The 26,327-nt window shown below is 44.3% G+C and overlaps 1 protein-coding gene across 3 annotated transcripts in view; it reads left to right on the forward strand.

Moving 5' to 3' along the window:
* DDR2 (discoidin domain receptor tyrosine kinase 2) overlaps window positions 1–26,327 on the forward strand; it is a 133,520-nt gene that overhangs the window by 16,449 nt on the left and 90,744 nt on the right. The window lies entirely within an intron of this gene.

Consider the following 26,327-nt stretch of genomic DNA (forward strand, 5'->3'; position numbering starts at 1 on the left):
TGGGCCACTTCCAATAGTACAATTTCATATATATATATATTTTTTTAATAAATAAATTGTAGTTTTCCAGCAATAATTTGAGATGCTTTAGAGGAAAATAATATTTAATAGAACAACTAAAACTAGAGTAAGGGAACCAGATCCCTGTAATAAGGTCTGGGGGAATTAAATATCCAGGAAAACCTACCCCAGGGATATTTACTCTGGATAAGTGCAACACTTAGCCCTGGAACTCACGGCAAAAAGAGAAGCAGAGCTTTCATGAGGAAACCAAAAACATCTGCACGGGTCCAAGAGGTCTGCTGTAGGTGAATTTTGGTGTGAATGGGACTTCCCAGTTTATCCTTTAGCAGACTCAGATCCCACCAGCAAAGCTAGTAATTGCCACGTCTGAGACCTTCTCAGCCTGGAGCTGACTGAAGGCAGAAACCTGCCTCCTTGCTGCCTGGATCCCCAGCATCTGGCTCGGGGTCTGGCTCGCGGAAGATGCCCGGTGAGAACTCACTGCCTTGACTTAGGCTTACGTCACTCTCAGCTTCTGTGGTGCCTGTTGAGTGAAAGGACGATTGAGTAAATAGTGGGGACCAGTGAGTTCCTGGGACGAGGGCAGGAGGTTAAAATTATTTCCTCATATCCCCAGGAGATTTCTTCCCGCTATGAAATGCTGCCGGGATTATCTACTCCTTTGTTTGTTATCTAGGTAACGCCTCCTCCCCCACCTCATTACCCCTTAGCCTCCTTGTGGTGATAAACTATCTTGGGTCCCCTTCTTCTTATAGGTTGCCTTGAAACCAATTTCCTTTCCTTCCTCCCTCCCTCCCTTCCTTCTTTCCTTCGTTCCTTTTCTTCCAGTAGACTCTTGATACTGGAGAATGATGCACATTTCAGAATGAATAACCCTTAGCGACATTTTACCACTAACCAGAGGCGAGTGCAGATTTCCTCTGTTACATCAGACTCCTCAAACATTACTTAGCAGTGAATCATTTCATTTTACCTTTCAGGAGGGTAAAGGTACCTGTCACTGTGGTCTTTTCTTCCCCTGCCACCCGGTCTTAAATGACTATTTCGAGAAATTATTTCAATATCCAAGGCATGTGCTATGAATAGCCTTGGTTTGAGAAGCCTGATCTGGGTGCCTCCCCTGCCCCCACCATCCTAGAATTATGCCTAGAATTATCTCAAGCACTTTGGCTCCCCCAGGAAAGAGCCCTTCTGGTTTCTTCTAGTTGCCAATGCAGGCTTCCTCCTTTTCTGAGAATGATGAGACCAAGTATTCCAGTCTGTTTAGAGACTTAATAAGTCTCAGCTTCCTGTGTCTCTAGTTAATAGGAAGAGCAAGTCATTTAGCATCTAAACTGGAACACTTGTGAGGGAAGGGGGCGTTATTAATAATAGAAACTCTGGAACACGAGGCTTAGTCTGTGTGTATGGTCACCGACTTTTCGAAGATCTTGCATCTTTAATGAAGTCGATGAGCTCAGAAGGTTAACGATAGCTTTTGGAGATAAACTCCCTGAATTCTGTGCAGTTGTCTATTTTGGGCCCCTGGGGACTCTGGCATAGACTTCCTAGCGCCGAGAGTGTCTGATAAGCCGGTGGAGAGCCCATCCCCGGGGCAGACCATCAGGACTGCCACAGACACGGGGGCCTGTGTTTGTGGGACCCAGGGGTGCGGGCCTGCCTTCCTCTGCCCTTCTTCCCTGCCTCTTCCGCCTCCCCCACCTTCTCCTCCGCCTTCTATTTTTTCCTGACCCTCATTCTCTTGCTCTGCCCGCTCCCCGCCACTGTTCTGTTCTCTGGTCCTTTCCTCTTTTGTCTCCCTCTTTCTCTCTGTTCCCTTCTCTCCATTTGTCCCTCACAGTCTCTTCCTCTCTCTCCCAAAATGGCTCTTTCAACACTCTTGGAGAGCAGCTCAAAAGAGCCTTGCTGCCAACGTTACTTTCTCCTTTAAAGGAAAAGCTTGTGTTTCCAACTGTAACTTGATTTTCCTTCATGAGTTACAAACTGTCTTTTTCCCGTTGCAAGTGGCCTGTATCTCATGGGCCTCTTTGATGGGAGGTTCTGGTGTCGTGTGTCCTGGGGGACGGGGACGTGTGCTCAGGCATGAAGACAGCATGGCCTGGGGTGAGGGAGGTGAGGGTGGCGGTGGCGGTGGGTGGACGTTGGGGCCATGACAGGAACAAACCTGGGAGGTGTCTGCTTGTCGTAGAATGGATTATGGGCTGAGATAAATGAGGTGCTGTGATCACGCTGCTGCATGAAGCTCAGTGTCTGAGATTTTGGAACTGGGCTGTGCCAGGATCATTTTAGAGAAGGCAGGGTCTGCATCAGCGTCGAATTAATCAGGGAGCCACAGCTGTGGCGGGCGTGCCACCACAGGACAGGAGGGAGCCCGTTAGAAACGGAGGAAGTGAGCCCTTCACCGGGAACTGCGGGGTAGGTGTGCCAAAGTGTAACACAGACATTCTGAAAACATTCTGAAAAGCAGAAGCTGAGAACAGTCTGCAGTGATCTGAAAAAGGACCAGTGGGCAAGACAACAACATGCTTTTTTTTTCTTGTGGGATCCAAGGACTTCGCGTAGTATGTTTACTTACTAAAATAATAACACTGTTTACCCAGCACCTGTGATGTGTAAGGGACCCTGGAAGTGACTTGGAGGGATTCAAAAATAAACAAGCGATAACACCAGCCTAGGTTGCACGTGGCTAATTGGAGCGGGAAGGGACACAAAAGAGCAATACACTCCAGGGAGGTGAGGATGTATGGCGAGAGTGATGAAAGGTGGAAGGAAGGAGAGAGCACTTGTAGCTGGGCTGTCAGAGAACAAAGGCCTTGACCATGGAGGGCGTGGAGCTTGGGCCAAACCCGGGAGTCTAGGCAGGATTTTCAACATGCAGAGAGAAAGACGTGGGTCAGTCATCGTCAGGGAACTGACCTAGGCAACCAGGATGCAGGATGACCAGTAAACAAGGGCTGCACTGGGCACACTGGTAGAGGGGAGAGAGGAAGTAGCAATCTCCTGGGAGCAGAAGCTCGGGGTCAAGGAGTGGAGGAAGATAAAGCTGGAACGGAGGGTGGCTGCCAGACTGGGGAGAACTCTGCCCACTGGCTGGGCTGAGACATCTGGATGCCATCCTAGGGATTCAGTGTTTGTGTGGTACCTGCTCTAGGAGGGAAGGATGGCTTCGCTTTTGGAGATGCTCACTTCTGATGCCCCTCGTGCTGTGTGTGGGTACAGTTCTCAACCAGATTTAAGGTGTCATAACAATAAGCCATTGGGGGAAATATTTGGGAGCCAAAAAATATATCTACACGAAACACTTTGAGCCAGTGTTTTCTAACATCTCAATCTCTTGCTTTTGCTTTGAGCTTTGTAGCTTTTAAGCATTGATTTAAGGGGGATCCACAAACTGTATGCCCTTAGAGTTGATCTAGGGCTGCTAGAAAGAATCTTATTTGTATTGTGTCAATTTTCATTGCCTTAGAATTTCTTACATTACATCAACCATTTTATTCGGAGATTGTGGGCTGAAGGAATCATGTTGTGTTCCTGGCTGGAAATGGTTGCAGAATTTCCTCCTGACCCTGAATCTGCTCAAAATTCCTGTGTCCTGGCTTAGAGAGCCCCTGGTTCCTCCCTTTATGATGGATGAGAAGGACTGGGGCTTCCTTCCAGACATTCATAGCACTTGTCGGGGTTTCTCACTGATGTCTCATTGTCTTACAGGAGACATTCACAAAACCTCTTGTACTTACTAATTTTGTTATGTATATGAGGCTTCCCCCAAAAGACTGTGAGATCCTCTTAGTCAAGGTCTGAGGCTCTATCAGAAATGTTTGCTTTGGCGTAACATTTAGCATAGTATTATGCATGTGCTGTTCTGCCTGAGGGTAGAGGAGCTGGATGGGTAGTGGTGGACTGCTGGTATCCACCTGTTCCCATGTGCCAGTATTGGGTTTTGTAGAGAGCGGGCTAAAATAGATCTTTGCTAATCAAAGCATCAACCACTGACAACATCAGTATCATCTGGGAGCTTGTTGAAAATACAGAATCTTAGGCCTTGGAATCTGTAATTTGATTAGTGTTTGAAACACATTGGTTTCCAGATGTACTGTATATAGATCACTTGGGGATCATGTTAAATATCAGATTCTGATGTATTTCAGGGTTACTTAGATAATGATAGAACAAGTACTCCTGTTCTTATAAATAAAGCTTTATTAGAACCCAACTATGTTCATTTACATATTGTCTATGATTTCTTTTGTGCTACATCCACTTATGGCCCACAAAGCCTAAAATATTTGCTATCTGTGCCTTTACAGAAACAAGTTCGCTGAACCTCAGCATATGAGATGAACCCTCACTATTTTCTTAAAGAAAGGACATAGCTGGGAGCTTTCGCCCCAGTGGCAGAATTTGCAAGCCCATCTTAACCCATCATGGCGTCGCTGAATCATTAATTCTTAATTCTCAAGCAGGCAATGAAGGGTCTTGAGCCCCAGATTATTCCAAATAGCGGTACCAAAAAGTCTGTGACTTTCCAAGGCCCATATCATATCTCCCTCCTTGAAGAAATGATTGTGACTTTATTGAGATCTTTCCTCTACAGATTGATCCCATTAATTATTCAAAATAAGTTAGGCTTTTCTCAAGAATTGGAAAGACCCAAGAGGAAATTCTGAATAGAAATGTTTGGGACTAAGGAATAAAAACAGCCTTGTATGGGTTGGGTCGAATCCTCATTTTACTACTGAAACGGTAGCCCTAGCCCCAGCCCACCCCTGGGCTGTTCCCTGGCAGCCAGACTCAGATGGCCAGGGCCTGAAGTCCTTCCTCTTGTTCCCTGGGGAATCCCACCACCTGTCTCTTATTTGGAGCTTTTGAATTGTGAAATGATGGCACACACAAGCGACAAGCTTGCTGCATGTGTATGCCAAGCGTCCGAAGGCAGAGGCAGAGGCTTGGGCGGAGAAGCAGGAAGTGCGGAAGGGGGTTGCTGGCAAGGAGGCCTCTGCTCACAGACACAATGGAGGGGAGCTTGTGGGACGAGAGAGGCGGCCTCAGGCAATCACCTGAGGATGTGGGCGCACTGAGTCTTGGAGATCCTGGTTCTCCTCCTTCCAGAACCAAGTCTCAGAGGAGGCAGGCGTAGGAGAATTAGGATCCTTTCCCCTTGTCTGGAGTTATCTGGAGACACAGGGTTTTGGTATGGGGTTCTGTGGGAGTCTTTGCTGTAGCACTAGGAACTCTGGCCTTCCTTAGTATCTCTTCTTTCTGTCTGCATAGCCCAGGACACTAAAAAAGGTTTTTTTTGAGGTGGTGGAGTGGACAAAAGTGGCGAGTCCTCTCCTCAATTCCAGCATCTATCCACCAATTCGGAGAAATTGTAGGAGTGAACTGGGGCCTCGTATGTTGAGAACACCTGCCCTGTTGCCAGGGAGCTCTCCTGGAGTTCTCTAAGGTGCCTCAGCCAGTTAGCTCAGCTGATCAGAATGTGGTGGTTTTAAAGCCAGAGTCACTGTCTGGGCTGATATTTCAGCCATTCTCTCCGTTGGAAGAAGCATAATGTATTCATTCATTCATTCATTCATTCATTCATTCATTCATTCATTCATTCATTCATTCATTTCTTCCCTCACTCAATGACTATTCATTGAAAACCTACGGTGTCACAGAATAGTGGGAAAAACAAGAACTGGAGAGTCAGAAACCTGAGTTCACATCCTAGTTTCCCCATCCGTGCGCCAGCGTCTCATTCGAGTTCGTTTGGTTGGCACGTCTCTTCCTTCCTCGCCCGCTTTCTCTGACTCTCCCTGACTCTGCAGGTTGCACCCAATGCCTCTTCTCTCTACTTTTGGTGCAACTTCTGCAGTCTGTCCTCACACCTATTATGTGGAGATGATCTGTTGATTGTCTGTCTCTCTCCCCAGATTGTAAAGCCATTGATGGCAGAGATCTTCATAAATACTTGTTCACTCTCACTCCTGACACATATTAGAAATTAAACGTGCATCTGTTGCCCTGAAAGGACCTGGCTGGGTGACGTAACTTTCCTGAAGTGTGTTTTTTCTCATCTGTGGGATGAAGGTGATAAGAACGTACCTCATGACTTTGTCGTGAGGTTTAAATCACAACAGGACATTGTGGGAAAGGTTTAGAATGTTTGGCAGACTGTTCTGTGAACATAAATTGCCCACAAATATTGTGGTTGTTCTCATGTCTAGATTGATTGCGATTTGGTAGGAGACAAGTCCAAGAGAATCAGGAAGGTATGTGATGACCTAGCCCACGTTTCTTAAACAGAATGATTGAATGAAAGAGGGCCTGGAGACTTAGTTTGTGAGGCACGGTTTGGGTGTATGAGTTGACAATGGACAAGGGGACCCCCTCCTGCAAGCTCTAGTTCCCCTCCACTAATTATATGCTCACAACAGCGGGGACATGCCTCACTTGTTTCTCTGCCCCTTTATGTTCCTAAGCACAAAGTGAATAAGTAGATAATTGAATTTTGATGGGCACTACAAGGCCCAAATCTCCTGACCCTTAACATCTCCCCATATTCCTGGCTTGTATCTGCCTTGTCTTGAGAACTTGGATAGTGGAACCGTTCTACAGAAAACATAGATTTGGGGAGAAAAGAGTAAGTTCTGCTTGAAATACGTTGAGTGGGAGATCTGGCTGTCAAATATTCAGGGCTGGGAGCTGGAGCCTGGTTATGTAACTTTTCACATGTCTGTTTTAGCTCCTAGAACCAGACTCAGAGCTCACTGTATAGCTCCCAGGGTGCTTGACGCTCACTCATTAAAAAGCATGTGATAAGTATTTCTTGATCCATTGCAAAAATATCAGGCTGTTTCCCATGTAGGTAACAAGGCAGTGCTGCAGATGTTGGAGCAGAGGTGTAAGATGATCTGACTTCTGCTGCAGGAAGACCTGACTTTGCTGCAGGGTATGAGAAAGATGGGAAGGGAAAAGACCTGGGGGTGGGGAGGCCCAGCAAGAGAGCAGATGGGCAGTGAGGGAGTCTGAAGCCGAGCTCTGCCAGGAGGGATGGAGTGGAGGGGGTCTGACTCCGTGAGAGACTGGTAACTCATCTCTCCCCATAGCATCAGCCCTAGAGAGGTCTCACTGCTCTGGGAGAAGCACTGACCAACCTCGAGTGGCTTTGGAACAAAAGCCAGTGACTGCATCCAAGGGAAGATAATGAGAAACACACAGGCCGTGAAGATCAGGAAAGCACCACTAATCTTTTTGTTGCAAAACTTTACTTTCCCAAACCATGGGCAAGGGTGCAGAAGACTCTGCGTGTGAACTTGGCCCCTTTACTAGGAAATAAAAGATGGAATCTCCCTTAATAAATCACAGAACTGACCCTATCCAAGAATCTGAGAAGGATGGAGTGGGTGGTGAGGAAAGGGAGGGGGGTGTGATGCTGATCAGTAGACAGGAGAAAGCAACAATGCAGACAGTGGCCCAAGGTGAGGAGACTTGAAATTTCATCTAAGTCCCCCCACCCCTAACAGTGTGATTTTACAAAGAGTGTTCTTTTCTTCAAGTATGAAATATTTTTGTAATTAGAGCAAAGCCCTTAAAAAGGAGAAACTGCTTTTATTCAGTTGAAACCTCTAGTAATTCTATATACAGAATAAGATCCCAAGAATTAAAAATCAATTCAACAAAACATATGAATGACCTTAAAAAAATTTCTGTGCTATTTGATGTAGGAGTTTAACTTTTATGAATCTGTTCTAAGAAGACAACCTGAAAGGAACAAAATTTATACACAAAGATAGATGCACTGGGTACAGAAAAGAACTCATCTAAGTGGCCAGTATTGAGGATATGGTTAGATATATAGGTTGTAAGTCTTTAAAATGATGGTTCTGAGAATTTTAGATACCATAGGAAGGTATTTATGATTTTATATTAAGTAAAATTAGAAGTCACAAAGTTGTATAAAGGGCATGAGATCACTTATATAAAAATGCACAGAAAAAGCTCAGGAGGAAATATGCCAAAATATTAGCTGTGCTTGATTTTGGGTGAGAAGATTATAAGGTCATTTTTGGTTCTTTATATAATGGAAAGTTGATAAATAAGCATCTATTATTTTTATATCAGAAAAAGAAAAGAAGGTATACATTTTTTTAAAGGAAGATATTGTAAAAGAGTATTTGTTTTTTTCAGAGAGAATACATGAAAAATCTAGGTACCCTCTTGCCTACCCTGGGATTCTGAGATTATTTTTACCCTCAGGAAGATCTTTCCTTGCTTCTACTTAAATTATCCTCACACATCAGTTTGTTTCTGGGGACAAAAAAAAAAAACAACCCAGCAACTTTGCATTTGATTGCTGCTCAACATATGTGGTAATTCTCTGTTATCTTCATGGAAAAAAAGATATAAACGTCTTGATGTGGTATTCAAAGGCTTTCAGAATAAAATCCCACCTGATCTTTCCAACTTCACTTCCTATCAGTTTCCTATGTGTATTTTAATTAATTTTTTATTTTTTATTGAGGTGTAATTGACCTACAACACTGTTAGTTCCAGGCTTACAACATAGTGATTTGATATTTCTATATTATTAATGATCGCTATGGTAGGTCTAATTACCATCTGTCCCCATACAAAGATGTTACAGTATTATTAACTATGTTCCCTGTGCGGTACCTGTCATCCCTGTGATTAATTTATTCCTACATGTTTTCTACTCAAATCAAAACCCCCCTCGGACTTGCCATTTTTTGTACGTGTCCCCATTGTTCCATCTCTGAACCTCTGCTTCTTCCTGGGGACATGTTTGCAGAGCATGCATTAAAAAATCAAGTGGACCGGGGTCCTCTTTCAGCACGATCAGGCTTACGCTGCTGTGTGGCCTTAGCAAGCCATTTCACCTCTCTGGACCTCAGATAGCATACCTTTGACACGAGAAGGGGCGATAGATGGTTGCCAAGATTCCTTGCAGCTCTAGAGCTGGGAAGCCTTGTTCCCTCACTGCCCTGGGTGTGCTCATGCATCTGTCTGCACCTTGTCTCGGGTTATAACTGCTGCCTTGAGTGCCCCTATCCCTCCTCCGCACCTGTCAGATTAGAGCAGAGAGGTGGGCATCTGATCCCTCCACTTTGCTGCTTTCTGAGCATGTGGCCTTATCTCACCAGTCAGCCTCTCTGTATCTCATCTGTAAAATGAGATGAATAGCATCTCTCCTCTTGTCTCACGTGACTGATCTCAGTGCTGATCAAGGGAGAGGGAGAAAATGGAAAAGTTCCCTGTAAACTCTGAAGTGCCCTACAAGGCATTTCTGTCCTGTTGGCAGAAATCTCACCTGGACCTTGCAGCCTAGCACTTCGGAACAGGCACAGGGAGGAGGGGACAAAAACACCTAGATGCTCCTTGGCCTGGGATGGCTGAGAGCAGAGGTAATCTAGTGAGAAATAGCAAGAGGCTTGCGGTAGGCTGGATGATGCTGCCTCTGGCTCCCTGCCCTCCAAATGCCCATATCCCAATCCCTGCAACCTGGGAGTATGTTACCTCCCATGGTAAAAGGGACTTTGCAGATGCCAGTAAGGTTAAGGACCTTGAAGTGGAGAGATTATTCTGGATTATCTGGGTGGGCCTGATGTAATCACAAGGGTCCTTAAAAGAGGGAGTCAGGAGGATAAGAGTCAAAGAAAGAAGATATAAGGGTGGAAATAGAGGTCAGAGACGGGAGAGGATGCTATGCTGCCGACCCTGGACCGCAGAATGCAGGCGTCCGCTAGAATTTGGAAAAGACAAGAGAATAGATTCTTCCCTTGAGCCCCCAGAAGGAAGAGAGCCTTGCCAACACATTGATTTTAGGACTTTGAGCTCAGGAGAATACATTCATGTTGTTCTAAGCCACTAAATATTTGATCATCTGTTACAGCAGCAATAGAAACTCAGGGCCGCCTGGCCCGGCCTTCAGCTGTGGCCGTGCACCGGCTTGTGCACTGGCTTGTGCACAGCCCTTCTTGCCGCAGGGCTGGAGTTACCTCAAGGTCCTGACTGTGATAGTTTAGCGTTTTCTCCCGTTTTACCCTTGTTTCTTTAGGCTGGTGTGGATAAACATCGAGTTACTAAAACATCAAAAAAAAAAAAACACCCAAAAAACCCCGAGTATTTTCTGACTGTCTTCACCCCCAATTAGAGCGCTGTCTGCTCTTTCTCCTTCATGGCATTCGGTCTCTTGTAACAGTTCCAGGGATTCTTCGGGGATGTCTGTCCCCCACGTCGGGAGGAGGCTCCGTCTTGCTCCTCTTCTTTCTGGGCTCCCTGCCGGCTCCTGGCGTGGCCCGCACAGTGGGGGAGGTGCCTGCAGCTGCGGTACCTCCCGTCCCCTCCAGCTCCCAGGGGCCACCCGGGAACGTCCACCCTGGGCCACTGCACCAAAGCTGCACTGGGACGGCTCTGCTGGGTCGCACCTGCCAAGTCTTGCCGAACCCGGGTCCTCTTGATGCCATGATCTGGGTTTTTCCACTTAAAAGGAAGTATCATTTTCATCCCACTTCAATGCCAGGATGCAGTTCTGTCTGGTGTTTTCAGTGCCTCACAGATAATATCTATCTGTCTGTCTGTCTCCCTCTCTCTCTCTATTTCTATATATGTATTTTTATATAGCTATATATCTCTATATAGATATATACTTTTATATAGTTTATATATCTATATAGAGATATATATTTAATGAAAGCATTTTTTTTCAGCCTTAGAGGGATCAGTTCGAGATCCCTTTCCTGGGTGCTGAGAGACACCGTGCGTGTTGTCACATCGCAGCGGCTGGCATGAACAAGACATGGCATGCTGAACTCATTGCCACAGAGACAGCAACACAGGGGAGGGTCAGTTGCCCCAAATGTGTAGCCTTGATTCTCTCTTCCTTAGGAGGAGTGATTTCCTTGGAGGAGCCTCAGCTCCTCATCAGACAAACTTCTGGAAAATTCCATCTCAGAATTCCTCCGCACAGGCGAGGCCATACCTGAATCCCACGTGAGCTCCCCCTCAGTCCTCTGCTGCATATCCACAGTGTGGAATCCCTGCCGGACCTCCGATTTCATCTGGAAAATCGGTGGGAGACCTGGACTCGCTGGACGCATAGTAAAATGGTCATTCTGTTCTTATTTTGCCTGAGTTTCAAAGTGTTAGGGTTTCAAGTGCATGCCCTCAAACTTACATATAGCCTTTAAAATATGTGCCTTCTTTGAGGCTAAAAAGTATCCACCATTGCAGTGCACTTTCCCCCACCCCCTCAGCTGCGAGAAGAGCGCGTGAAGGTGTGTGTGGTGCGCGGCTGGGGTCAAGGTTTCAGAGGCTTGACCCAAGCCTGGCGGAGGAAGAGAGGTGGTGCTAGGTGCCCGGTTTTCCCTTCTGGCTCCTTCATCCTTCTGTGACTCAGGATCTCCTTCCCGGAGCCCTATGCCCAGAGCTGCTCTCAGCCACCCCTCCTAACCTCACTGCTTAGAAGCTTGCTGTTTTTGTAGAGTTCTTCCCCATCTTAGGAAAAAGTGTCCCAAGATTTTACTTCTGTAAAATGAATCCTATTTCCTTATTCCCTTTAGAGTCCGCAGCTATAAGACAGTTGGGAGAGGGTAGTTCCAGGTATGGTATGTGCATTTAAGAGGGTGTGCGGCAACCGCCAGCACCTAAAAGCAGGCTTTCAGGCCTGTGTGGGAGGAGCCCGTGGTGAGGCAGGCTTGCTAGCGCTCATGCATAGCAAGGTGCAGGCAGCCGCTGCCCCTCCACCTGTCTTTATTCTGTTCTGTGGCATCTCTGCCATCTGAAACAGGACGTGGCACCTCGTCAACACTCGAGAAACATTTACTGACTGGGTGCATCTATTCAGAGGTGATTCTGGATTGTATCATTCAGGGTTCAACCAAAGAAGCAGAACCAGTAGGAGGTATATATTAAAGGCTTGATCACAGGACTTTGCTTAGATGATGGTGGGGCCTGCCTAGGAAGGTCCCACATCCGTAGAGCAGGCCGTTAGGAAAGGCAGGCGGGAGCTGCTGCTCACGGTGGAATTTCCTCTTCAGGGAAGTCTCAGCTCTGCTTCTAATACCTTTTGATCGATTGCATTGTTTCCGTCTGGATTATCCAGGATGCTCTCTCTTACGTAAGGTCAGCTGATTATGGATTTTAATCACATCTGCAAAACACCTTCACAGTGAAACCTAGATCAGTGTTGAATAACCAGGCACTGGAGCTTAGCCAAGTTGACAGATCAAAAAGACCATGAACCAGTGATTTAAAGAAACTGCTTGCCCCCTAGTTTCCTCTTGGGCATTGACAATATAGCTAATATCAAGCTGAATACTTTTGATGGTATGGACTGAATTCAGCCTTGCTGCTCCTTCTGACTTCAGTTGCTTTAACCAAAAGTGCAAACCCTGAGCTTCTTCTGTCATCTGTTGATGCTCAGAGGCTCACATGGTCTGGAAGGGTAAGTGGCTCCTCTCTGATTTGCCAGGAGCAAGTGGTTATGTTAGCTGGGGAGCCAGCACACTAATTTCAGTGATTTGACTCTGGTACAAGTTCTGTGGGGCCAGAGGGTGGGACGATGCTTTTTCCTCTGGCCCTGGTAAACATTTTATGCTTGTTATGGTGGTTGAAATGCTGGATTTCATCTTTTATTTGTGCGCCAAGAGGTTCACAGTAAATGAGGGGTGTGGTCTGTTAGGGGAAAGTGGCTGTGGCTTGGCCTCTCCACACCCTGTCCTCACACACACATGTTCTGGAACATGCGAATGTGTCGTGGGGGGGCTGCCCCTGGGAAACCATGGACCGTGGTCTGGGGGCGGGGAGGTGGCAGAGCGTGGTAGAAACGGCGCTGGACCAGGAATGAGTTTCGTTGCTAACTAACTACTACTAACTTCTCATCAGTGAGGCTTCTCCAGTCCTCTACTCACCCCTTTATTACCCAGGACAGATTTATTTAGTGCCAGGCTGAGCAGTAGTCTTTAGGATTGAGCAGGGAACAAGATAGATGCTACCCTTGTCCTTTTACAGCTTACCTTCAAGCACTTTGAATGCATAATAATGATCCTATTCATAGTGCTCACTGAGGGTCATCCTGCCCCAAGCATGTTATGACAGAGGAAGCAGGGGGTTCGCATAGGTTAAGATCAGGGAAGACTCTGGGAGGAGGTGACTATTATTAATGCCTTTCCTACTTTGTTTTGTTTGATTGTTTTTAATTTTATTGAGTTATAATCAGTTTACAATGTTGTGTCAATTTCCAGTGTAGAGCACAATTTTTCAGTTATACGTGAATATACATATATTCATTGTCGCATTCTTTTTCACTGTGAGCTACCACAAGATCTTGTATATATTTCCCTGAGCTGTGCAGTATAATCTTGTTTATCTATTCTGTATATACCTGTCAATATCTACAAATTTCAAACTCCCAGTCTGTCCCTTCCCACCCCCCTCCCCACTGGCAACCACAAGTTTGTATTCTATGTCTATGAGTGTGTTTCTCCATTTTGTATTTATGTTCATTTGTCTTTTTCTTTTCTTTTCTTTTTTTCTTTTTTCTTTTTTTCTTTTAGATTCCACATATGAGTGATCTTATATGATATTTTTCTTTCTCTTTCTAGCTTACTTCACTTAGAATGGCATTCTTCAGGGACATCTATGTTGCTGCAAATGGCGTTATGTTGTCATTTTTATGGCCAAATAATATACCATTGCATAAATAAACCACATCTTCTTTATCCAATCATCTGTTGATGGACATTTAGGCTGTCTCCATGTCTTGGCTTTTGTAAATAGTGCTGCCGTGAACATTGGGGTGCAGGTGTCTTTCTGAAGTCTTTCCTACCTTGGAGTCATGTCCTTTCCCTGACTCTCTTTTCTTCTCCTCTGTGTCCTCTCCCTTGGCCATTTTGGGCCACCCACTGGTTTCTCAGTCTTATTCAAAGGCCTCTTTCTGATCAGCCTCTAGCCCGACCTTTTGCCGAAGCTCTTGTCTTAAGTCTCCAGCTGCATGAAGGACACCTCCTCATGGGGACCCTTAGGCATTTCAAAGATACAGCATCTGTAGAAGAACTCAACAATGCCATTGTATCTTTTTCTTCCCTTTTCTGTCTCTGATAATTTTATCACAATTCCTTTTTTTCATTTAGGTAAAGAACTTAGTCATCTTTGACCTAGCCTTTCTATTGCACCTGCCAGTTGCTTATACCCTTTGTATACTGGGCCAGTTATTAACTACTGTTCTGCAGTTATCTTGTCTATAATAAAAGAGTTGTGCTCATCTCATAAGACTGTGATAAAGATTAAATGAGTCCATGCAAGGGCAGTGATATAATATCAGCAGTCTATCCAGGTAGATCCTCTGGTTCCTTTTTTCTCAGTGTTTTTCCTCTTATACCTTGGCTTTTTGCTTTTCTAACTCTCATTGTCTATTATATTTCTGAATTGTTGTTTGCAGTCTACAGACTAGTAGCTAGACCTTCATGAACTACATGAGACATTATATACTTGTTTTTCTTCATATTTCCCTAAAAACATGCATGCTCTCTCTCCCTTTCTCTGTATACACACACACACACATACACACCCACAAACACATATACATACAAAAATATACACACATATATACTAAACTATAAATGCACACATATATTCACACATATGCATATATGTACTAAACTATACAAACACACACGTATACACATAGACTTACATATACTCCCTTCTTTGTTTCTTAATTAATTGACTTAATGTTTTGATAATGCTTCTAAATGGAAAAGATATAGGCAAATCCCTATTCATTGTGTAATGGTGAAAGATTAATTTTTCCAAACTATCCAGACTAATCATGCTTTCCATCACACTAATCATGAGCTACATTTTTTTTCCCCAATGTACCAGTCTCTCTGATGAGGGTGGACTGTACTCACTGGTCTTAGTGAAAGTTACCAGGGGGCATGCTCTCAGGGACTCCCTGTCCCTATGAGATGGATCCACTCAGAAACACGGAAAACCTTCCTCGAGATAAGCTCATGTAAATGGCTTCTGTGATGAAAATAGCATCGTGACGTAGTGCCAGCAATTCCAGGTTCACAAAGGACGGTTAGAATTTTCCCCGGTTCATTGCACACTGTAATTTCATCATTACATACATCCTTTAATTATGGGCTCTAATTGTGCATTTTAGTTCTGTAATTAAATATAAAGATGTTAATTTTGTAGGTGTTCCAGTCAGCTCAGATATACTTTCAGATTCTTTCCCCTACCCCACCTTTCAAAGAAAATTACTACATCATTAAAAAGTTTGTGCGCGGAAGGAGCCTCTCAGAGGGCTGCTTTTGGGAGCCAGTGGCTGTTTGCGTGGGAGGGGCCCTGGTTCAGGAAGGATACAGGAATGTTATCCTGATTATATTCCCCATAGACTGTGCAGACTCATGTCAGAGAGACCTCGCTGGGTCTAGGGCAGTGAGAACTCCTTTCATTTATATAGAACCGGTTTCTCTTGACTGGACTATTTAAAGGTGACATCAATTCTTAATGAATCATAGGAGAGGGAAGAACTGATGTTAGAGCAGCTCTGGCTTTTTGTTTCTCTTGTGACTTATTAAAGATGAAAAGGCATTTTGGATTACTGGAGTTTATAGTTTTAATTTGTGTATGGGCAGCTGATTATCTATGTTTCTGTCTATCAATCTACCTATTTATCTATCTGTCTATTTATTTATCAATCAATCTATCTGTCACCAGCAAGAGAGAGAGACAGAGAGAGAGAAGAGAGAGCAATTGCTTTACATTTTTAACAAGCACAGACCCAAGTTAAACTAGAATTCATTTTATAAGAACTCTCAATAATTTAGATCTTTCTTCAATTCTTTCTCTACTTTAAAAAAAAAAAGGCTGAAAGACAGGATTTTCCCCCATGGACCACATTATGTCCATTGTATCCTATATATTCTACATATTTATCTAGTTGCCCCCATTTATAAATCTAAGCAAAGGGAGGCAATTTGATAGAGCGTATCACAGGACACAGCATGCCTGGTAATTATTTTCCCCAACATGTAAATTCCTTTTGGACAGCAATTCGATCCTTTTCGTATATCCACTAAGAGGTTATCCAGTGTTTAACACAGAGCCTGGAACATATTCCATACTCAGTAATACATATTGAGGAATGAATGGATGAATAACAGACACTCTGCCTCCTAGGAAATTAGTCATTTGGAGCAGGATTAATCTGCTTTCATAGGTAGTCAACAAACAGGGTAAAGTGTGACATTTATCTTTTGGTGAGAAAAGAACATCCTTTTTGTTTACTGTTTCACCAACAGATATCCCTTTCCCCCTCAATTTAAAAAAATGTGGTAAAACATGCGTAACATAAAAATATCATCTTAACCATTTAAAAGCATAAAGTTCAGTGATATTAAATATATTCATAATGTGCAACCATCATCGTCATCCATCTCCATAGCTCTTTTTATCCAGTAACTCTGTATCCATTAAACAGTAATTCCTCATTTTTCCCTCCCCTCAGCCCCTGGCTACCACCATCCTACTTCCCATCTCTATGATCCCACTTTTGTTTTCACAAGTTCTTTTTATTTTATTGGAGTATAGTCAGTTTACAATGTTGGGTCAATTTCTGGTGTACAGCATCATGTTTCGTCACCCATATACATACATATATTCCTTTTCACATTCTTTTTTCATTACAGGTTACTACAAGATATCAAATATGTGTTTTCACCAGTTCTTTTGAACATGCAAATCAGTCTGAGTTTGGGTCCTACGTCTGCCACTCACTCATATTCTGATAGAGGCTATTGTATAAAGAAACTTACCATTGGCTAATTTCTTTGTAATTGTTATTACTAAAGCTAATATCAGTGTTGGAGCCCATGTAGAATTTCCTTTCTAGAACCACTTTATCAGCGAGGGATGAATGCTGCAAACCCAAGTTTTCACGATTGGGAGCAGAGGAGAAACACTGCTTCAGTCAGCAAGCATTTCCTAAGAGCTCTTCATGATCCAGGGACTCTGCTGGACGCTGTGGATATGGGAATGGATAATACAAGGGCCATAGGCTAGTAAACAAGTGGATGGAAGAAAGGGATGCTGGCCTTGGCATACATAGCATTGACCACACGGTGGAGTGGTTGGGACCACAAAGGACGTGTGGTCCCTTCTGTGGCGGGTTGATGGTGGGAAAGGGGAGGTTGGTGGTCATGTCACTGTTGGTTGTGAGTTCACCAGTTGAAAGGAACAGATGAGCAAAGGCCTGGCGGCTGGACATAGGCTGGGGCCCTTAAGGAACCACACTTTGGCCTGCTGAAGCATGTATTTTAAAGAGAATGTGCCCGGCCCAAAGATTTGCACATATTAGGCACTTAGTTAATAGTTAGTAAATGAAGGAGTGGATCAAAGCGGCAGAGGGGAGGCTAGAGACACTGGTGGAGGCAGGATCCCTGAGGGCCTCGTAGGCCGTGCTGGGATTGGTGATGGGAACGGAGAGGCAGCCAATGGAGTTCTCTTTAAGCACGGAAGATCTCCTACTGGTTTGAATTTTTTTTAAATCCCTGTGGCTGCAGAACAGAGAATGGATTGGAGAGAATGAGGCTGAAGCCATAAGCCCAGACAAGAAGGGTAGCAGCATTGGCTGGGAGCTGTAGTGCAGGCGAGAAGAGCATTCAGAGGCTGTTACCTAACCCAGGGAGAAGTCCCGGGGCTGCCCTGGCGGTGCGGAGGGGCAGAGACAGGCAGGCGGGACATCGCAGTCTGGCGACTGATTGCAGTGTGTGGGCACAATTAAGTTGAATGTGCGCATTGGAGAGAGAAAGTTGGAAAGTGTGTGTGTGTGTGTGTGTGCGCGCGCGTATGCACAAGTTGGAGCCTATGTGTGTGCAGGCAAATGAGTTGAAGTATGTGTGTACGCTTGAGTTGGAATATTGTATGTGTATACCTGTGTGAGTGAGTTGAGTGTCTGTGTGTGTGTGTTGGAATGATATGCATGCTAGTGCATTGGAATGTGTGTGTTGTGTGTGTGTGTGTGCATGCACCCGTGAGTGCAAGTGAGCAGTCAGAACCAATTTCTCCTAATTACTTATCTATTTGGCCTAAAGGCTTATGAAGTTCTCCGTGTGCCTTACTCCTGATCACATGCTCCAAGTCACACGCAGAAATGGGCAGAACAGCTCAGTGCAGTAATTCCATCCTGACTCACCCTAAGTGGTTTCCAGTCAAATTCATTAATTGCTCCCCCTCTTCATGCTCACACAGCACTTTCCTCCATTACACTTGTCACACCACTATTTTTCTGAGTTTATATAATACTTTATCCTTGGAGCCTGTGAAACCCTTAAGGATGGGAAAGTGTGTCATTTATCTTTCTATCCTGAGAGCCTAACTTATTCAGGCACACAGTAGGTTCTCAGCTAACATTTGTTGAATACGCTAAAGGAAACGCAGCATTTTTATAGCTTGCTTTGCCCAAACTGAAAGTCTCTGATGCAAAGTGTCATTATTGTCTCCTGTATTTTGGAAACACAATAACAGTTACCAATGTTAAAGAACCTACTACGTACTAGGCACAATGCCAGGTACCTTATGTGCAATGTTTTTAAAAGTCCTTGGAGTTTAAAGAATCCTAGGAGGTGAATATTATCAACTGCCTTCTACAAATGACAGAGAGAGGCTCACTAAAGCCAGGTAACCACCTGGCCAAGTCACACAGGTAGGAAGAAGAAAGAAAGTAGGAAGAAAGCTTGGCCCCTCCGCTCCGGTGCTCTGCAGCCTGCCCTTCCCCATGGCGCCCCATCCCAGCTCTCCATTTCCTGCACCATGGCAGAAGCCCTGCCCTTCCTGTGAGAAATAAAAGGGTTTAATCTGGTCAAAAGGAAACAGTGTTTCCTCTGTGCTCAAGGGCAGAGAGGGAACCAAAACCAATATTATCCCAGAGATGTGGCCAGTTTGGGTTCACGCCAGCTCTGAAGGCTGAGAGCTGGTTCCCAGGAGCACAGGAGGAATGATAATTGTTCATTTGAGATCCAAGCTCATGGCAGGTTGAGGATAGATTCCCTTTCCCTCGAGGGTTTGCCTTTTTCTTTTCTTCACCCAAGATCTAGGCGGGTTGCTTTCTACTCCAGGCGAAGCCACTTCCAAGTTCTCTGCTACTGGGTTGAAAATTCCAAATTTATTGAGGATTTACTGTTTCCAACTCTGTGCTAGTTATTGTGGTGGATTCAAAAAAAGGGGCAACGACCCCCTATCTCTAGGTTGCCTTGCACATAATTGGTATTCTGTTAATACTTTATTTGTTGATGGGTACCAACTGGCTGGTTACTCTTTGCAAGACTCCATCATGGATGAATCCCAGTTGGTCTTTTCAGGCTGCTTAGCTCTTATGCCGGTGGGTTTCTCATTGTCACGGGGAACTCAGGGAGAAAGAGGAAGCACAGAGGAGGCTCTCCTACGTGAACAGTTCAGGGTACCCAAGGGAGGTCTTTTAGCTTGTTTTCTTTCTGCCTGACTTTTCTACACTCTCCAACTCAGATGACATCCACACAATCTTTTTACTTAGCATCCTGGGGCTGAATAGCATCTCCCAGGGAGCCCTCAGCCCTGGGAACTGGGCAGAAATCAACCTGGGAGGTTATGAATTTCAGGGCCATCGGTGATTTCAGAGCTGCAGGAAGGTGTCCTACTTCCAAAACCACTTCCCTCAACTGCTGGATATTAGCTTGATTCCCTCCACTTAAGGCTTAGATCTCTGCTTTAGATGCACTGCTTATCACCTCTCCCACTTCGCAGTGTTTTTACCTATGCTGGAGCTTGTGCAAAGGTTTGTTTGTTTGTTTTTTAAAAAAAAAACAAACAAATTATAGAAGGGGAGGCAAGAAGAGTTCGGGCAACTTGTAGGGAAGGGAGAAGGTGAATTTGGTGAGACCTGAAGCTAATAAACATAGCTCATTTGGGGAACACTGACGTCCGCAGACAGATCTTCCTACATATAGTAGTTACGTGCAGTTAGATAAGATATAAAGAGTTACAACAGCTAAGGACATGGCCCTGCAGCCAAACTGGCTGCATTCAAGAGCTGACTGTGCTACCTGCCAGTTGTGTGGTTTTGAGCAGGTTAGGGAACTTCTCTGAGCCCTAGTTTACGCCTATGTAACTTAGTGATAATACTTATTTTTAACCTCATGGTGTTGCTGTGGGGATTAAATAAAGCAATATATGTAGAAATCTAAGAATAGTGCATGACACACAGTAAACACTCATTAAAAGAGCTATTATTAATATTTGGTCTGTCTAAATAAAATCTGTCCTACCTGGTGTGTCAGTCTCTCTCAAATAAACCCTCTGGGATTTAGCTTGGAAACCTAGGCTTGTAGAAAGTCAGGGCTGGGAGGAAGTTTAGAGACTTTCTTTTGGAGATGAGGAAATGTAGGCCCAAGGTCACATAGCGAGTCACTGAGGCATTAGAAAACACTGTCCCGTCTGTGGCCCAGAACACATTTCTTCTTACAAAGCTGCTCATCCTTGGCCTGGAGGGTGGATGGACCAGCCCTCCAGGTGTGACCTCAAGTCTCCCTGTAAATCCATCTCTCCTCAAACAGTGGCACAATTTCTATGGGAGTCTCTCAGATCACACCGTAGGTTGTGTCCAAAGACCAGTGAGGTGGAGAAACTGCCCCAGACACTGGTCCCCACATGGAACTTGGTGAGGGGAGCTCAGTGAAGTCTGAGGGGTCTGGAGGCCTGTCCCTGAAGGAAAAGTCTTGAGGTAATCTGATATGGAATGAGAAACACGAAAATTCTCAAAGACACAGTTGAAAATTCTCAAAGACACAGTTGAACATCTTAAAAGTCAAGGACTTGAATTTTTTGTCATGATGGTTCCTGCCATGCGGAGGCACGTTCTTAACAAAAATGATGCCCCCATACTCATTTCTTTCTTGTTTAAGACCTCAGTTCACTGGCCTTAGGCATATCTACAATGACTTTGGGAAAAAATGGACTCCTTTAGAAAGAAGGATAAAAATAATACAACGCTACCTCAGAGAAGATTTCTTTTCTAGGGGAGAGGACTTAACTCATAATCTGATCAGTCGAACCCGTTTCAGTCTTTTTCAAAAGACACTAAATTTTATAAAACTGACATTATGAAGCTGGCTTTTTCTAAGAAATCTCAAGTCCTGCTCTTGGATCAGCACTTGCTCGCTGTTCTCAGAAAAGTCAGCCTGGCTTCATTTTTGGGAGAAAAATGTTGCATCTTTTCAAATGGGAGCATCAGAGTCTATCTGTGACGGATGTGGTAGGAACCAGATGTTGAGTCTGAGCTCTGCTTCCCTGTTTGCTGGATGACCTTGAGAAAGTGTCTTCACCTTTCTGGGATCTGCTTTCTAGCTTTTGTAACGTGGATTACTGCCACAGGCCGACAGCATTAGCTTGTTTCCTGTGTAGTGTGCTCAGTCTTGACACAGGAAAAGGTTTCCAGTGACTGAGGGTAAAATCTCATCTAGTCTTTAACTGCAGTTTGGTTGACTGATCTATGTGATTTATAATTGTGAATTGATTGAGTTTTACTATCTGTTTTTCTTCTATGCTGGATTCCCAGGTCCTCTCCTCTTTGTGGTGACAGGAGTCATTTACCAGATCATTTTCTCCTTCTATTTTCATTATTTAAGCTGCTCAATCCAGCCCAGATCCTAGGAGACCCAGCATAGATGGTGGGGGTGGTAGGAGAGTACACGTTCCCAGTGCTGGGATGTTCGCAGCTGGAGGGAGCCATGGGTTCTGCGTAAAACACCACTCCTCTGCCCGGAGTCATCTTATTAGCTGCTTCATTTCAAGGGAGGAAGGTTAATTTTGGGTCCCCCTTGGAACATGGAGGGGACTCTTGCCAAATCCAGGATCACCTTGAGCTGTAACCTCATGAGGCCCCTGGATGGGTCTGTGTGTCTGCTTTGGACCAGACCCAGGGTGCTGCCCTGTGTCCTATCCCCAGTGAGGGTGCAGGGTGGGGGTCAGTGTTTATCTTGGTGGGCCTCACTTGAACTGGACACTGCTGTTTTGTTGGTTCAGGCTGAAGTATATTTCTTTTTTTAATTGCCCCGGCACTCTCCCCAGGCGCTTAGTCTGCCAATGCTGTTGGCCCCTGCTGCTCTGATCCCCTGGGATCATGAGGAGAGCACTGTTTCTCCCTGCTGGCCCCAGTCTAGCAGCAGCCAATCATGGCTGGCATGCATGGCTACAAGTACTGTTAGGTCAAAGGTCTAGCCACTGAACTAGAACTTCAGTTCTCTCCCTAGTTGGGCTGAAGCTCCTGAGCAGGTGGACCTGTTGGGATATGTACAACCTGTGCCAAACAACTCCTGGGGCAAGAACTGGGCAGCCTGCTTGCTGTCGAGCTCAGGTTGTGAAGCACAGTAGGTACAATTAAGCATACTGGAGCCAGGCTGGGTTCAAATGCCACCTCCACTGCTACCTGGATGCATTAATGTAGGCAAACATGTCTCAGTTTCCTAATCTGTAAAACGGGTATATTTTGAAGGTTCTGAGGCTATTGTGTTGAGGATTGAGTGAACTAATACATTAGATTGAAACACATGTGACTGCTGGTATTTTAACTGTTTTAAACCTATGAACATAACAAGGATTTGTAGAGTGTTTTAAAAACATGACAACTATGTGCTGTCTAAGAAACTCACTTTAAATACAATGATGCAGGCATGTTGAAAGACAAAGGATGAGGAAAGCTATATTATGCAAATATTTACCAAAAGAAAGCAGAAGTGGCTATATTAATAGATGTGAAAATCCTCAACAAAATATCAGCAAATAAAATACAACATTGTATTTATACATTCTTTTTAAAGAATTGTACACTGCGACCAAGAGGGACTTATTCCAGCTGGGCAAAGGTAGTTCAATACAAAAAATCACATGATACGTTACTTGATGTAGAAAGCTCATTTGACAACATCCAACACCCATTCATGATAAAAACTCTCAGCAAATTAGGAATAAGAGGAATTGCCTCACTTGATAAGAGTATCTATTGAAAAGTCTATAGCAAACCGTGTACTTAATAATGAAAGACTGAGTACTTTCTCCCTAAGACTGGAATGAAGGCAGGGATGTCTGTCTTGATACTTTTATTCAACATAGTACTGGAAGTTCTAGCCATTGCAAAAAAGTAATAAAGACATGTAGGTTGGGAAGGGAGAAATAAAACTACATTTAAAGATGACATGATTGCTTACTTATAAAATCCCAAGAAATCTATCAAAATCCCCTTCTTGGAGCCAATAGAGGGATTCAGAAAACTCACAGGATACAAACTCACCAAGCTCATAAGATAAAAAAAAAAATCAGTTGTATTTCCATATACTAGCAACAAACATGGATACCAAAATAAAAAAAAAAGACATTTATAATCACTAAAAAATTCTTAAGTATAAATTTAATAAAACATGCACAGAACTTGTTTGCTGAAAATTATAAAACCTGAGGAAAGAAATCAAAAGTCCTAAATAAATGGAGAAACATACTATGTTCATGGATTGGAAAACTCAATATAGTAAAGATGCCAATTCTGCCCAAATGGATATATGGGCTTATCACAACTCCTTTCAAAATATTAGCATTTTTAATGAATCCAGAGCATATTATTCTAAAATGTAGATGGAAAGGGCAAATAATTATAATAACTAGAGCAATTTTGAAAAAGAAGAATAGAGTGGGAGGAATCAGTCTACCCTATTTGAAGACTTAAGTGGCTGCAGTAATCAAGACTGTGTGGCACTGGCAGAAGAATAGACACACAGATCAAAGAAACACAATAGAGAATCCAGAAATAGACCCCCCCCCCAACATGCCTCTGTGTGGCTTTATTTTGCAAAAGAGCTCTAGACCCAGAGTCAGGAGGCCCATGTTCGGGTCCCAGGACTACTAGTCACTTGCTGTGTGGCCTTGGAAGAGTGGCTTCTTCCAGTTCTAAAAGTCTTTGAGGCTTTGGCTCTGAATCACTTAATTTTTTCTGGCTCAGTTTCCTCTCCTATTTAAAGGGGACATCCCGTCCTCTCTTTCTTCCAACCTTCTGTTTGACAAGCGATGACAAAATACCTTTCTCTTTGACGTATCAAGAATTCTACAAGCCAGAAGAGTTGCTACATTGATTGAGTTCATAGGAAACCTCAGCACCGTCAGAACTTGACTCTGTGCCCCCAAAGTTAAATGCCAAGGGCTTTATTATAATTTGTTAATTTGGTTTCTTTCTTCCTAACACTATCATTTCCTCATTTGGACTCCTTAAGGAGCACGAGGAGTGGGACTCACTTTTGTGGAGCTGTTTTTGGAGTTCTTCAAGGTTCAAAGTTCTGGGCTTGGCTATGTGAACCTCTGGGAATGTCTGTCAATAAGAGATTAAGAGAGGTTCGAAGACAGAGGCTCTGTTTCCCGGTAGAATACTTCTGCTTGTGTGGGCAGAAAGATCTGGAAATAATTCAGCCAACCAACAGCTAACCACCCAAAGAGGATTATATGTAGATTCACGTTGTGTGGGTCCTGGGAGCTTTGAAAGCCACATACTTGGAACACACGCACATGCGCGCATGCACACACACATACACACACAGAACAATAGCACCCTTAGCACCAAGGACACCTTATGTATTTACTACCATAAATAGTCCTGGTTAAAACCAAGTAGGAAAATTTAAAATATACAGATGCTGATAACACCCAGACTTCAACTGGGGCACAAGAACTTTTCTCTCTCAAACTCGTGAGGCAGGACAGCACAGTGATTAGAAGGATGAATTCTAGACGCAGACTGTCTGGGTTGAAATCAGCATCTCATCATTTATTAGCCATGCTTTTAGGTATCTATTAGTTAACTACTTTGTGTCTGGTTTGCTCTTCTGTATAACTGGAATAATACCTCTCTCATTAGATTGCTGTGAGGATTTGAAGAAATAATTTATGCTGAGCTTTTATGCATGAAACACACTTAGAACAGAGTGAAACAGAAATAATTGTATTCTTCTACATAACATATGAATGGAGTGGGACAGCTGGGGCCCCACTGCCTTAAAATAATTTCTCCATCTATCTTGTCATGGTACTGTTGCCACAAGACTCCTACACCATTATTGATCTGAGTCACTAGGTACAAAAATTTTTTCGAGGAGGGTCAGCAGAGTAGTTGCTAAACTAGCTTATTAGACTGGTGGGTTAGTGACCGGGGTCTAATCTCAGGGCTCCTGTTAACAAGGTTTGTACTTGTAGACAAGTCAGTTGGAGTCCCTGAACCTCATTCTAACCTGTACACCGAAGAGGCTCAACTATACGATCACTGATGTCCTTTCCAGCTCTAGTAGCTGAAGAGATAGGTGCTCCGTAGATGAAGAGAATTTTTTTTCCCTCCATGGAGGCTTAAGAATAGCTGCTTATTCATTAAGTACTTTTTAATGCAGCTGCTACTTTTCTAGCCCTTTGACCCATTTAACCCTTGTAGCAATCCTATAAAGAAGGCTTCATCCTTATCCCCATTTTATAGAAATGGAAACTGAAGCAGAGAGAGCGTAAATGATTTGCCCAAGGTCACATGTCTACCAAGTGGCAGAACTGGGATCACGTCCAGATGATGCAGAGTGCACATACTAGGCATTTCATTCAGTACCAGACAATGCCGGGCAGATAGTAACTAACAAGAGGGACCGTTTCCTCTTCATCACGGACCTGTGAGAGCACCTGGAGCTTCTGGGAGGCCCTCCGTAAACACTTAGCATTCTTGTTGTTGATGATGATGACACAGCTGTGTTGGGCTCAGGTGACTTCAGCCTCCTGGCCATGTGTCAGAAGCTGACTGTGTTAAGCTTCATTTTCTTTTGTGGATGTTATCCACACAAGCCGATCTGGTCGGCTGGTCAGGGGCACAGGAGGACTCCTGACAGGGTGAAAAGTAGGACAATCTGGCGCGAGGAGAAGACAAGAAGGCTGCCAGGCTTTGGGCTGCTCCGGTCTCTCCTCTGCCCGCCACTGTCTTTGTTTCACGTCCGCCAAAGTGGCACTGCGTGTTCCTAACACGTCCCTCGAAGGTGCCCTGGGTGTGGTAGAAGGAAGAGGAGGCAACGCACTACCTGCATGAGAAATATGGCAAGGGTTTGCTTTTTCCTGCGTGCCCAGTAGCCTCATCTCAAGCCTAAGAGCAAGTGTGGCCAGCATGGCTATAAAGTGGCACCGCTCCTTGGCTTGCTTTCCCTAGCCTCTGTAAGCTCGCTGCTGCTATTAGACTCTCCCTCGCGATGTTG

This window comes from Camelus dromedarius, chromosome 23 (genome assembly GCF_036321535.1).
Source record: "Camelus dromedarius isolate mCamDro1 chromosome 23, mCamDro1.pat, whole genome shotgun sequence".
NCBI lineage: Eukaryota > Metazoa > Chordata > Mammalia > Artiodactyla > Camelidae > Camelus > Camelus dromedarius.